The sequence below is a fragment of the Orycteropus afer genome, unplaced genomic scaffold (assembly GCF_000298275.1).
Source record: "Orycteropus afer afer isolate SDZICR_OR568_19922 unplaced genomic scaffold, OryAfe1.0 scaffold00261, whole genome shotgun sequence".
NCBI lineage: Eukaryota > Metazoa > Chordata > Mammalia > Tubulidentata > Orycteropodidae > Orycteropus > Orycteropus afer.
Window position 1 is genome coordinate 152,781 of NW_006921848.1, and position 13,993 is coordinate 166,773.

Sequence of the window (13,993 nt, forward strand, 5' to 3'; positions counted from 1 at the left end):
TCCATCTCCTTAATTTTGTCTTCCATCGCATCAATTCTTCTCCTTTGCCCTTCCAATGTGTTATCTATTTCTGACAATTTAGTATTAACATTCTGGATTTCTGACTGTAGATTTAGAATCATTTCTACTTTTTCATTTATTTTGTCATTTTGTTCTTGTTTTTTCTTCCAAAATTCTTCTAGGGTTTTTTTCTGTGTTTTCTTTGGTCTGTCTCTCAGTCCTTTGAAGATACCTAAATATAATTCTTTTGAATTCTTTGCCAGAGAGTTCTAATGCTGCTTCTTCCTCAGGGATGTGTTCTAGGTCTGTATCCTGCTCCCTTGTTTCTACCACTTTATCCTGCTTCTTTGTGTGGACTGTGATGATCTGTTGTTTCCGAGGCATCGTGGGGTTGTTGTATTTAGATCTCTGTTAACTGTTTGTGAAGAGCAGCCAAGGGTGATTCAGGTTCTTCTTTGTTACTTTTTATCATTGGCTCATTGGTGGAGAAGGAGGTAGTGGCAGTTGCTCAGTAAGTGCAGTTGCAGGAGGTGTGGGTGTAGCTGTGTCTTAGGGGGACTGTTGTTGTCTCCCACTCAGTTAGACACAAATTACAATTGAATAACCATCAAAAAACTACAAGTCCATGGATGAAAAACACACTATGTAATCACACAGGAACAGTAACCAAAAAAAAGAAAAAAGGGGAAAAGAAAAAGAAAAAACAAGGAAACCTGTAATATCTGGGGATAGGGTACTAAGACAAAAAAAAAAAAAAAAAGTAGAGAAGGAGAATAATGAAGGAAAAAAATGGTAAAAATGCAAAAAGAAAAACAAGGATTGGGGTTAACCATGAGAAAAAAGGGGGAAAAAAGAAAAACAACAAAACACAACACTTAAATTTAAAAAAAAAAAACAATTCACCAGTAACAGGGAAAAGAAAAAATGCTAAAAACTAGGACCTCAGATGGGAAGATTAAGAATAATAGTAAAAAGGACAAAAGTATTAACAATAATAGTTGTTTTAAAACAGACAAATACAAGCAAACTAATCACCAGAAAAAGGAAAATGAAAACAGAAAAAAAAAAAAAAAAATTCAGTGGAGAACAGGGCAGGGCGCCTAGGCTCTTTCTGAGCACACAGACTGTGATGGAGTTCCTCTGGGCCCAGAAGGTAGGTGGGAGTGGGGGATGGCCACACCTCCATTCACCAAGCGGGTGTGGGATATAAGAGTAACAAGAAGAATGTGGTACCTTTTCAGTCTTGCAGGTCTGGAGTGTCCTTGGGGTTGCTGGAAAGCAGAATGTGTTCTTAAGCCCCAAGAATCTGGGAAAGCACTGTCTCTTTAAATACCCAAAATAGTCAAGCCACTTTTAAACCTTCAAAATGGTGGTGCCCTCTGGACCAGCAAAAGTCCATAGCTCAGCACACCTTTCTCTTCACCTTCTCCATTATTCCCCAGCCACCAGAGCAATCCTCTGTGCAGTCCCTGGCTAGCAGGGCTGATTTTTAGGTTAACTCTTCAGTCCTACCACCACTCAGGAATCTCCAAGCTGTCTGTGCCATCAGGATCGTTCAGGATTACTGCCAACTCAAAGGCAACAGGTTTTTTTGGAATTTTTTTTGTTTGATTTGGTTCAGTTTGGTTTTGTTTTTTTGCCCTGTGTATAGGGTTTAAATTATTTTTCAAATAATTTTCTATTATGAGCTCATTCACTCTAAATCCTACCTATCCCAAAGCAAAACACCAGTGAAATACTGTGTCCTCCTTTTTCCCCACATCCAATCATCACTAAGTCTTGCTGATTGTACCTCTTGCATACTCTTCTGTCCCTTTCGTGCCTTCTCCTATTCTAGTAAAACCCCAGTCTCTCAGCCGAACTCCTGCACTGGACTTTTAAAGAGTCTCTTTGTCTTCAGACTTACCTCCCCACACTCAGAGCCATCCTCAGCATAGCAGCCTGAGGGGTCTTCAGAGATGAGTTGACTAAGTAGCTCCCCTGATTAATTCCCTTCCATGGGTTTCCACTGCCAACTTATGAAGTGCCGGTGGCTCCAGAGCTCAAAGGCCCTCCTCAAGTCTTCCTGTACCCACCTTGCCAGCTCTCTCACTCAGAGCCTGATCTTTTCCTTTCTCTCAGAAGGCTCTGCAGCACAGGCAGCATGCTCACCCTCAGTCTGGCTCTCAATTTGGGAGCCCATCTTTGTCCAGCTGCCAGGCTGACTCCTTGTCCTTATAACCTCAGCTCAAACTCCAGCATCAGAATCTTCTCCTCAATCAGGGAGCTTCTGGCACTTAACTTGGCCACTGGCATTATGAGAAGACAGCAACATTTCATTATCTCTTGTCCTGCTATCAGCTATGAGAGTTTTTAGCTCAAGACCCAAACCTTGTTGTCTTGAGACTCACTGGGCACTCACTCCTGTGAGTACTGAATGCAGTTAAATGGCTGCCACTCTTCCATCATTCCAATCATGTTGAATTTTACCAAAACTCTCCAAGCAGGGAAAATAACAATAGTGAAAGTCAACTCCCCACCTTTGTGTTCAGGGAAATGGCTTATGGAAAGTAAGTACCCTTCTCATGAGACTTACGTAAGACTCATGAATGCCCCTTGTTCACCTATCAAAAGTCCATGCATACCAATTGTCTACTCTTGGTTAAAAGAAATGCTTATTCTAACTGATGAATCAGAAATAAAATGTCTGTTAACCAAACTCTGGTAAAGCTTCCCTCCTTCCCATCAGTCCCTGAACAATGGCCCCCTCTTAGCCTAAATCAACATACTACCCTACGTACTACCTCTTGGAAAATAGACCATCTCAGCATAAAACATTGTCTTATTTATTATCCAGTCATATCACCCTTTCTCCCATCTCACTGCTCCCATCTTGGTTTTTTGTAGCTTTATTTCCTCCCATCACTATGAAAGAAAAATCTTTCTTGGCGAACTCTTAACATACTTGCTGATCTTATGGTCAAAGCATTTTTCTCATTACAATGAACCCCTCCAGTATTGTCATAGTCCCTTTCCCCCTTGCAGAGGTTTTTATTCTGAGTCAAGCCTCATTATCCAAGCCTGGACTGGTTTTTGATTTTGCTTTGATGGTTCCATGAAGCTGAATATCACAGTGGGTATGTCATGTGCTTGCTCAGGGACCATGTTATCCAGGTTTCAGTTCTGCTTTAGATAGTTTTACTATTATTAGCCCTCCTCCAGGGCAAGGGGATTTTTCACTAAACAATATGGACCTGGCTTATCCCTATAAATGGTCAGCTAAATGCTGGAAAGGGGAAGAACCCAACACAATGTAGACGTATATTAAAGCAGGGGGTGCTACTGTGTGTTTAAATCAACCTCAGGAAAAATCTCCTTCAGAAGAACAGGAAAAAATTACCTCGCATTTCTGTGGGTGGGAGGACTCCAGGGTAATCCAACTTCCTCCTTCAACTTTCTCCAAAAGTCATCCCACTGACCCCTTGATGTGAAGCCACTGAAGTCCTCATCCCTTGGAACCCCCAACCCATGAATCCCTGAGGTACAGTTTATTAATGGGACATGGTAAAACTTTGTAACATTTATTTTAAGGTAAAACAATAATCAGTGTAGATTGATTATGCAAAATGGCAGAATGGACAACTCCAAACTCTCATTCCTCCAAGAAACAGAAAAAAAACAACGAGAAATTCTCAGATCAAACTATGTGAGAACTCAGAAATTAGTCAAAGGTTTATAGCAACCAAGTGAATGATGAATCAAGAATAAATGACTTCAAAAAGGTAAGGAAGTATTGTGGCTTTTTTATTTGCCATTGTCCCAACCCTCCCTGGCTTGATGGTAAACTTGAAGCCCACAACATACATGCCCAATGTGGGACCCACCTGGCCTTTTGTTCCAGAAGTAACGGCGAAAAGCTCATTTGCAAATTACTCTATATGTCTGTCCCATCCCGTATGGGGGCTGCTTGAAGGACTGACACAGACACTTCTCTCTGTTTCCTCTAACTCAGAGTCCACTCAGGGTGAAAAAGATGAGGGCATTGTTGGTAATCATTGTAAGGTGATCAAAAAATTCAGTCATATGAGCAAAACATTGAGACATTCAAGAGGTCACTTTTGTGAAATTAGGGTATTCAAAAGTGCTTGTATGTCCTCAGGAATTTAGAAAGTCATTCATTTGCCCAGGACAGGAGGCATGCTCCAAAAAAAGAACAAGAAGACTGCAAGCTTTCACCACTGTTGATCCATAGGCTCAGTGAAAGCTGAGGAGCCTTGTAAATGACCTAGCTGGCTGTTAAAAGAGTAGCACAGCACAGAGCCAATCCACAAAATCTGAGACAGGTGTTTTGTTTTGAAGCTACCGGTATTCAGGGAAATCTCAGTCAAAACTTACTTCCTTTTCTTTTTGATCCCACCCCCCCACCATGGTCAGCAGCACCTGCCCCCACCCCTCTGTGGATGGCTGTGTGCACTTTTCAAGAGTGAGCTTTGTGTGACTGCTGCAGCTGTGTTTGGCAACTAACATTTGCTCCAGTTTTTTTTTTTTTTTTTCCTCTTTTTTTCTTTTACTTTGTTTCCTTCTCAGTCCTTCCCTCTGCCCTCATTATTTTCTCTTTTTTATTCTTTGACTTCCACATCCCTCTCCTCCTCCTTCCTCTTCTTCTTCTCCTCCTTCTTCTTCCCCGCTCCCTCCTCCTCCTACTCCTTCTTCTTCATCATCCAACTGAGAGATTACTTCACCCCCTGTGGTGGTTAAAGTTGTGTGTCAACTTGGCTGGCCCATGATTCTAAATGGCTTAGCAGTTATGATGTAGTTATTCCTCATGATAAGATATTATAAAATGTAATCACTTCCATGATGCTATGAGTATCAACCACTTGAAAGAGAGTTTCCTTTGGGGTGTGGCCTTCTTGTAGTATATACAGAAAAGCTTTGGAAAGGTCTCTGGCTTTTCACTTGTTTTGGATCCTGCATTTGGGTCATCATCATCTCCAGTTCCAGTGGCCTGCTCTGTTGATTGCCAATCTTGGGATTGTTGCCCTCACAGCCTGTGAGCCAACAGTCTGCCATTTTACCTGCCTATATTGGAGTCATCAGCTCTGAAGCCAGCTGCTTGCTATACTGCCTGCCAATCTTGAGTTCTCAGTCCCTGCAGCTGTGTGAGTCAGAAGAAGCCTCCAGCTTGACATTTGATCCATGTTGTTGTTGTTGTTTGTGCCGTCGAGTCAGACCCAACTCATAGCGACCCCTCCTTGGGTTTCCGAGGCAGTATCACTATGGAAGTAGATTGCCCCATCTTCCTTCCGAGGAGTGGCTGGTGGGTTTGAACTACCAGCCTTCTGATTAGCAGTCAAGTGCCTTAGGCACTACCCTATCAGAGCTCCCATTTGATCCATAGACCTGGGAACTGGCAGCCACTACAATTGTGTGAACCATTTCCTTCAGATAAATTTCTTTCTATATATGTATGTGTGTGTGTGTAAGCTTCACGGGTTTTGCTTCTCTAGAGAACCCAGCCTAAAAAACCCACCACCACCTCCACATTCAGTAGTACTGTCTCTGAATACCCTCCATATTCAGCAATGCATTCTCCTGTGAAGTAAGTTCCACATTTCCACCACAGCTATATTTGGTGGCTACCACTTGCCCTTGTACAAAAAACAGTACTGCATTTGTTTTTTTATTTCTTTTTGTTGTTGTTTTTCTTCCTTTTCTCTTTTTTTCTCCTTTTTTTCCTTTTTTTTTTTTCCTCTTAGATCTCCCTTCGTCCCCCCTCCTTGCTTTATCTTTTCCTTTTTTACCCCTCTCACCTCCCCCCATTTTTTTCTCTCTTCCCCAAGAATTGGATGCCAGTGACCCTGCCCACTTATACCTGCTGCCCCACCCAGAGGGTATGTGCCACCACCCACTCCAACACCTCTGGATCAATGACAGATGGTGGACAATGCTCACCTAGGCTGCCCTCAGTTGCTCTGCCAATCAGACACTCATGGTCACACACCCACCTGCTATGAAATCCACCTGGAAACAGGTGGGGAGTGCCCTAGTACTGCTAAATTAGTGAACAGAATAACATGCATGCCATGTTGCCCAGATATATTAAAATAGAACAACAAAAAATAAATAAATAAATATGGTGAAGCAAACCAGCATATGATAAAACTAATATAATAACACTACAATGTCTTACAGACAACTGACAATTTCAATTCACACAGAGAGAAAAAGACAAGATGGTTCAAACAAGTGACCAAAATACAGGGCCAGAAAATGTTCCAGAGGAGGAATTGCTATTGGACTACCTGATAAGTAACTCAAAATAATTATATTTAGGAACTTTCAATAGACTGAGAGAAAGTTAGGGAAAACCACAAACAAAATCAAGGAAAACACCTACAAGATCTAGAAGAATTTAAAAAAAAATACAAAAACAAATTGACAAAATAATTAGAAACCATACAAAAACAGTAAGTAGAAATCCAGACCAATACTAAAATTTCATAAACAAATAACCCATTGGCAGGACAAAGGAATAGAATTGAATCAATGGAACACATAATTAATGAGATTGAAGACAAATCCTTCAACACTAATCTGTGAGAGGAACAGTCATGAAAAAAAGAACAAAAAAATTAAGAAAACTTAATAATTGCTGAACTACTAGGTATGTCTATGCAGGGGGGAGTGTGCCCAAGACCATGTATAGGGTTGATAGACAATGTTTCTACAAGCATATCTGTATGTTCTATAAGAATTCCCAGGTATATAGTAGAGCTGACAAGGGGTAAGGCTGTAGTCACTTCTTGGCCACAGCCAGCTACTCAGAGGGAGCAAGTAGTTGGACCTGTGGGCTCAGGACCATGATAACAGGGGACAGCAAGCTCAATTGGCATAACATACTACTCAAAACATTGTTCCACATCCTACTTTGGCGAGTAGCAACTGGGATCTTAAAAGCTTGCAAGCAGCCATCTAGATGCAACGACGGGTCTCTCTTTGTCCAGAGCAAAGAAAAATGAAGAAAACCAAAGATGCATGGAAACAATTAGTACAAGCAACTGCAATCCTCAGCCTATATGATTATGAGACCAGAAGAACTAGATGGTGCCTGACTACCACTGTCAACTACTCAGAGGGGGATCGCTGTACGAGATCCTGGATAGAGAGGGAGAACAATGTGGAACAAAACCCAAAATCATTTGGAAGAAAAAAAAAAAAAAGGACCAGGTTTGCTGGTCTGATTACACCTGGCGGAACTAGTGAGACTATGGCCCTTGGCTGCCCTTCAGGTCTGGAACTGAACCCACTCCTGTGGCTTCCAGCCAAACAAAAAACAGGCATAGAGCTAAACACTTGCATTAGATAGATACACTCCTTGGAGAGATTGATCATGGGAGAATAGAAGGGCTGTGTATGCACAGGGAGTCAGCTCAGGGGGCAGGAGTGCATGAGAGGGAAGGTCACAGGGAAGAGGCAACTATGGGGAGGAAGTGGGAGGGAGCTGTTACATTGTGGGAAATTGTAGTCAATGTCATGTGACAAAGTGTATGTGAGCTGTTATATGGAAAGTGAATTTGCTCTGTAAACTTTCACCCAAATCACAATCAAAATTTAAAAGAAAGAAGAAAGGCTAATAACCATGTGAGACACCATCAAGAGGAATAACTTGCATGTGATCAGAATTCCAAAACAAGAAGACAAAAAAAAAAATTGTCAAAGATTTGTTGGAAGTAAACTTCTCTGATATCATGAAAGATGAGAAGATGTGTGTTCAAGAAGCTCAACAAACCCCAAACAGGTTAGATTCCAAAAGAAAATCACCGAGACATATCATAATCAAAGTTTTCAAAACCAAAGACAAAGAAAGAATACTGAAAGCAGGTCAGGAAAAATGTAAAGTCACTGACAAAAGAGAACCAATAAAGCTAAGCTCTGATTTCTCAGCAGAAGCCATGCAGGGAAGAAAGCAATGGATGATATAGATAGATAGATGGTAGATACATAGATAGAGAGAGAGAGAGAGAGAGAGAGAGATCTCTGAAAGAAGAAAGAAAAAAAAAAACTGCCAATCAAGAATTATATATCCAGCAAAATTGTCTCTCAAATATAACAGTGAAGTTAGAACATTCCCATATAAACAGAAACTAAGGAAATTTTCAAAAAAAAAGACCAACTTCACAAGAAATGCTAAAAAGATTCCTTCAAACAGAGAACAATGTCAAACAACTAGAGATTAAGATACATGATAATATCACCTGGAAATCAACCCAGATATAAAAGTATCAGGGGAGCTCTGGTAGCATGGTGCCTAAGGCACTTGACTGCTAACCAGAAGGCTGGCAGTTCAAACCCACCAGCCACTCCTTGGAAGGAAGGTTGGGCAATCTACTTCCATAGTGATACCACCTCGGAAACCCAAGGAGGGATCGCTATGAGTCGGGTCCAACTTGACAGCACATAACAACAACAACAACATAAAAGTATCAAAAATAAATCTACAAGACTGAAAATAGGGAGGCAGAGATGTCAATTTGTAAACAATGATCGCTAAAAAGCAAAAAGAGGAAATAAATGATGTAGTTAAAGAACTTCCAAATGGAGAGGAAGCCAAGATGATATAAAGATAGAACAGACTGCTTTAAACTTTGGATGATAATAAAAAATTACAGAGTAACATCAAAGAAAAGTAATAAATCTTCTCACCAAAATAAAAAAAAAAAGAATAAAGTCTCAGTAAATACTAAAACAATAACAACGAAGGAAATGATGAAAAAAAAAAAAACATAAACAAAATGAATTCATCACAGAAAAACATATTGAACAGAGAAATCATCCACACCACAACAAAAAAAAGGAGGGGGCAGCAAAATGTCAGCAGTAAATCCATGCCTATAGATAATTGCAGTGAATGTAAATGGGTTAAATGCACCAGTCAAGAGATGGAAAGTAGCAGAATTGATAAGAAAACATGGCTCATCAATGTGCTGTTGGCAAGAGACACACCTTAGACACAAAGATAAAAATGAGCTAAAACATCAAAGGATGGAAAAACACATATCAAGCAAATAGCAACCAAAAAAAAGCAGGCATGGCAATATTAATTTCTGATTAAAAATAAAAAGACTTGACTTTCAGTAAGATTGAGGAATAGGCAGACAAGCGACACAGACCCTCTTTAACAAAGAAAAGAAAAACCAATTGACAGAGATACAGAAGATAATCCTGGAACCCTGAGCTTTGAAAGGAACTATACAGAAGTGGGTTAGGCACCAACTAGTGAATAAACCTGAATGAAAATAGTGAGTACAGAGACGGTCAGAGCTGCAGACTGTCAGCTACTCTGACCAGACCAACAGCCTGAATATTCCCAAGTGGTACTGGGACATGAGAATTGACCTAAAGATCAGTCCCGGTCACCAAGGGCTTCAGGAACAACTGCTCTGGTGGCCTATGACTAGGAAGGGAAACAGCAAGGAGGGAGACAACCTGAGCTTTGGACTTTCTGCTGTCCGGAGGGTGCAGCCATTTTGATTATTTACATGTGGCAGCCATTTTGGATATTTAAAGTGACTGAGGGCACAGCCATTTTGAATGTTTACAAGTGGCAGCCATTTTGGATATTTAAAGTGATGGGGGCACAGCCATTTTGAATGTTTACAAGTGGCAACCATTTTGGATTTTAAAGTGATAGCATTCTCATTCGTATTCCAGGGACCTAAGAACAGGCTCTATTTGCCAGGGTCAGCAAGGACATGCAAGAGGCTGACAAAGGAAAGGAGACAGGTGGTACAAAAACGGCAAGGAGGCCACATGTTCTGACCTTCTCTAATCCCACAAGAGGAAGACAGAATCACCATCAATAGCCCAAGGCCTATTCCTGCTAGGCCAGACATGCTGCCTCCCTCCAGCCCTTTCTCCAACTGTTCCCCCCAAAGCACCCACCACCTCTCTCCTGGGTTTGATAATTTGCTGCAGTGGCCACACAGAGCTCACAGATTATGGGGTTTATTAGGGAAGCACCACAGGCTACAATTCAAGTTCAGGAAAAATGCTCAGTCTCTCTCCCAGTTCACCGTCCCTCAGCCAACATTCTCTCACAGTCTCTTTCCCAACAGTGCTGGTCCCTTGGTGTCTCACTCAGCAATGCATGTCTCTTGCGTCTCTTTCCCAGCAACGCGTGTCTCAGGAGCGCATGTCTCTTTCAGCAGCATGTCTTCTTCAACCAGCAGTCAGAGAGAGAGAATTCTGACTCTAGGAGGCCTCCTTTTGAGCTTGGCAGTGGCCAAACTAGCCAATCATAGCATCAGAACGCTAAGCACCTGAGAAAGAGCCTCCCATAACATTGTGTTGTGCCACGCCCAACAGAAATAACCCAGGTTGATAGCATTTACACTCAGGAGCTCCTCAGTTGCTCATTCCACCACTGAGTTTACAATGACTTATGGGTAGAAAAGCCATACTGAGTAATTTACTACTGGATTGTATTGTTTAGCTCTTCTGCATCTTTGTTGATTTTCTTTCCAGTTGTTCTACCTTTCATTGAAAGTGGTATATTAAAGTCTCCCACTATGACTGTGGAGTCATCTATTTGACATTTCAACTCTTTTAACGTCTGACTTGTGTATTTTGGGGTTTTTTCATTGAGACCATAGATATTTATTGTGGTTATATCTACTTGTTCAATTGATCCTTTAATCATTATATCTTTCCTTGTCTCATATGGTGGTTTTGTCTTAAAGTCAATTTGATCAGAAATTAATATTGCCACTCTTACTCTTTTACGGTTGCTATTTGCTTGATGTATCTTTTTCCAACCTTTGATTTTTAGTCAGTTTTTGCCTTTGTCTCTAAGGTGTGTCTCTTGTAGAAAGCATATTGATGGGTTTTGTTTTCTTATGCCATCTGCAACTCTCTGTCTCTTGAGTGATGCATTTAATCCATTAACAGTCAGTGTAATTATTGACAAGTATGAATTGGTTGCTGTCATTTTGTTATGTGGTTTTGCATGGTGTCCCTGGTTTCTTTCTTTCTTCCATATTATTTTTTGTGCTGAACTCATTATGGTTATGAATTGTGTTACCATTTCCTTTGTTCCTGTTGTTTTAGTATCTGCTGAGTATTTTTGCTTGTCCTCTTTTGTATTGTGATATGAAGGTTTATCATTTATCTTTGAGGTTACCCTGTGATTTATAATTTTCTCCCTGAGGTTAGAACAGATCATTGTATCTTGTAACTCTCTTGACTTCCTCACCATTTAGAAGTTCTGTAGCTACACACTATTATCCCTCTTTTTTGTTTTGTAGTTGTCCTCATTTGCCAATTGATGCTTCTGGTTCCCTGTTTACAATCTTGTAAGCTTATTTTACTTTGGATGTGTTCATAGCTGTGGTTTCTGGGTTATGTCATCTTGTTTATGAATGGTCGGTTGTTGTATGCTGTTTTTGGTTCTCTGTTCAAAGGACTTCCTTTAGTATCTCTGTAAGGTTGGTCTGCTTTTAACAAATTCTCTTAGTTTCTGCTTATCTGAAATCTCCTAATTTCACCAACATATTTGAGGGATAATTTTGTCAGGTATATAATTTTTGGTTGAAAAATTTTGTCTTTCAGGGTTTTATATATACTATCTCATTGCTTTCTCACTTGCATGGTTTCTGCTGAGAAATCAGAGCTTATTATTACTGTTTGTCCTTTGTAAGTAAATTTTTGTTTTTCCCGTGCTGCTTTCAGTATTCTATCTTTGTCTCTGGTTTTGATGAGTTTGATGATGATATGTCTTGGTGATTTTCTTTTGGGGTCTACCCTATTTGGGGTTCATTGGACTTCCTGAATGGATATATATTCTCATCTTTCATTAAATCAGGGAAGTTCTCCTCCAACAAATCTTGGACAATTTTCTCAGTGGTTTTATTTTTCTCTTCCAGTTCTGAAATTCCAATGACATGTAGGTTATTCCTTTTGATGGTCTCCCACATAAACCTTAGGCTGTCTTCATTTTGTTTTGATCTTTCTTCTGATTGATCCCTTTCCAAAGAGGTATTCGGGTATTTGTCTCCAATCTCATTAATTCTGTCTTCCATTGCATCGATTCTACTCCTTTGCTCTTTCAATGGGTTACTATTTCTGACAATTTAGTATTAATCTTCTGGATTTCTATCTGTGGATTTAGAATCATTTCAAATTTTTCATTTATTTTGTCATTTTGTTCTTGTATTTTCTTCCAAAATTCTTCTAAGGTTTTGTCTGTGTTTTCCTTGTTCTGTCTCTCAATCCTTTGAAGATACCTAAATATAATTCTTTTAAATTCCTTATCAGGGAGTTCCAATGCTACATCTTCCTCAGGGATGTGTTTTGGATCTGTATCCTGGTCCCTTGTTTCTCCTGCTTTATCTTGCTTCTTTGTGTGGACTGTGATGGTCTGCTGTCTCTAAGACATCATGATGTTTTTATGTTTATATTTAATTGGTGATTATATCTTGGAGTAATTTGCCCACAATTTTAAGTTGTTTTGTTTCTATGTTATCTATACAGGCAGGGTACTGTGCTGTGCTCTTCTATTCACTAGTTGACAGCACTTATACACTCACCACCTGCAGTGAATTGCTTGATGTGGCCCTTCTAGCCATTGTCCTCCATTCTGTGATGTTTTGTAAATCCCATTATCCATGCCTATTTGGGGTGGTGTGGTAGTTAAGGTCAGGTATCACCTTGGCTGGGCAACTGGTAGTAATCATTCCCTATAATGACTGGCAAGCGACTCTCGGTGATGGAATTTAGGCTAATGCTGTTGGGGCAACACAGGTGGAATGTATCTTGAGTCCTGCCTTGCTGGAGGGTATAATTCAAATCACCACTCTTACCTTCCCTGAGGGTATACCTAGGAATCTCCTGGGAAGATTCGCTCTCCTCTTTCTCCGGCTTTGTGACTTGGATCATCCCTGGATTTGGGACAGCAGCCGTCATCTGATCTGCTGATTGAGGTTCATCAAACCCCAAGAGTTGGGAGGATCCGCCAGCCCTACTCACGGACCCGGCACTCGCCAGCCTGCCAGCCTCCACCACTACTACGTGAGACGAACCCTTGGGTGTCTGTGAGTTTTGTGAGGCATTATAGCGAAATACAGAACCCTAAGACTGGGGAAATTACTGGGAGGAGGAGGAGGAGGAGTTAATGTCTGAAATGATGGAGTGGTATGATAGTTTGGACATTTGGGACATCTTTAACTTCCGCCTCATGGGGACAGGCCTCGTGCTGATCTAAGAGAAATTGTTCAAGCAATTGGTGTCAGAATGGTGGGATTTGCTGCAACGGCCTAGACTCACTGCAATATGTGGTTTTGGGAGAAAGGAGATAAACGGGAAAGTAAGAAACCTTTGGCTTCTGGATGGGATAAAAGAAACCCATGGATTAAAGCAGCTTTTTTGTTGGGATTGGTCACCCAAGGCAAAAGCTATTCATGGGATTTAGGAGAGATGGATCTAACTCCTGAGGAAATGGCTAATTGTATGTATATGGAAATACAGAATGACGAGGAAAGGGCTAGACTTATGATTCCTTGGTTGCTGTTATCAGCCATAGCTGCAATGGCAGGGGAAAAGAATGTAGAGCAGGGTTGTAGCACTAAATTGAGCTCAGATTCAGTCTAATTAAAGCTATGACCCCTAGTTTCAGGGCCTACCCAGAAAGGAAAAATTGTGTCAGAACAGGCAGTACCGGTAAGACCACTGGTTACCAAAAACATAGTCCAGGAAGGGAACGGGCAAAGCCAAGAAACTATTGAAAGCAAAGGGTACAGTGTGAAAGAGCTGCTTCAGTTTGTAGATAGGTATCGTCAGCCTCCCGAGGAACCTTTACTAAAATGGCTTGTGAGAGTGACTAATTTAGGGGCAGTGTCTTTAGTTTTGAATACTGCTGAGTGGAAGAGTATGTTTGGATTGATGCAAGACCCACAGCTCGCTATGGAACAGGCACAAATGTTAATCCAAGATCCATTTACAGGGCAGCATAACCTTG

At 40.8% G+C, this 13,993-nt stretch overlaps 1 protein-coding gene across 1 annotated transcript in view; it reads right to left on the reverse strand.

The window, feature by feature from the left end:
• Positions 1 to 13,993, reverse strand: part of RDH16 (retinol dehydrogenase 16) — a 103,151-nt gene that overhangs the window by 39,220 nt on the left and 49,938 nt on the right.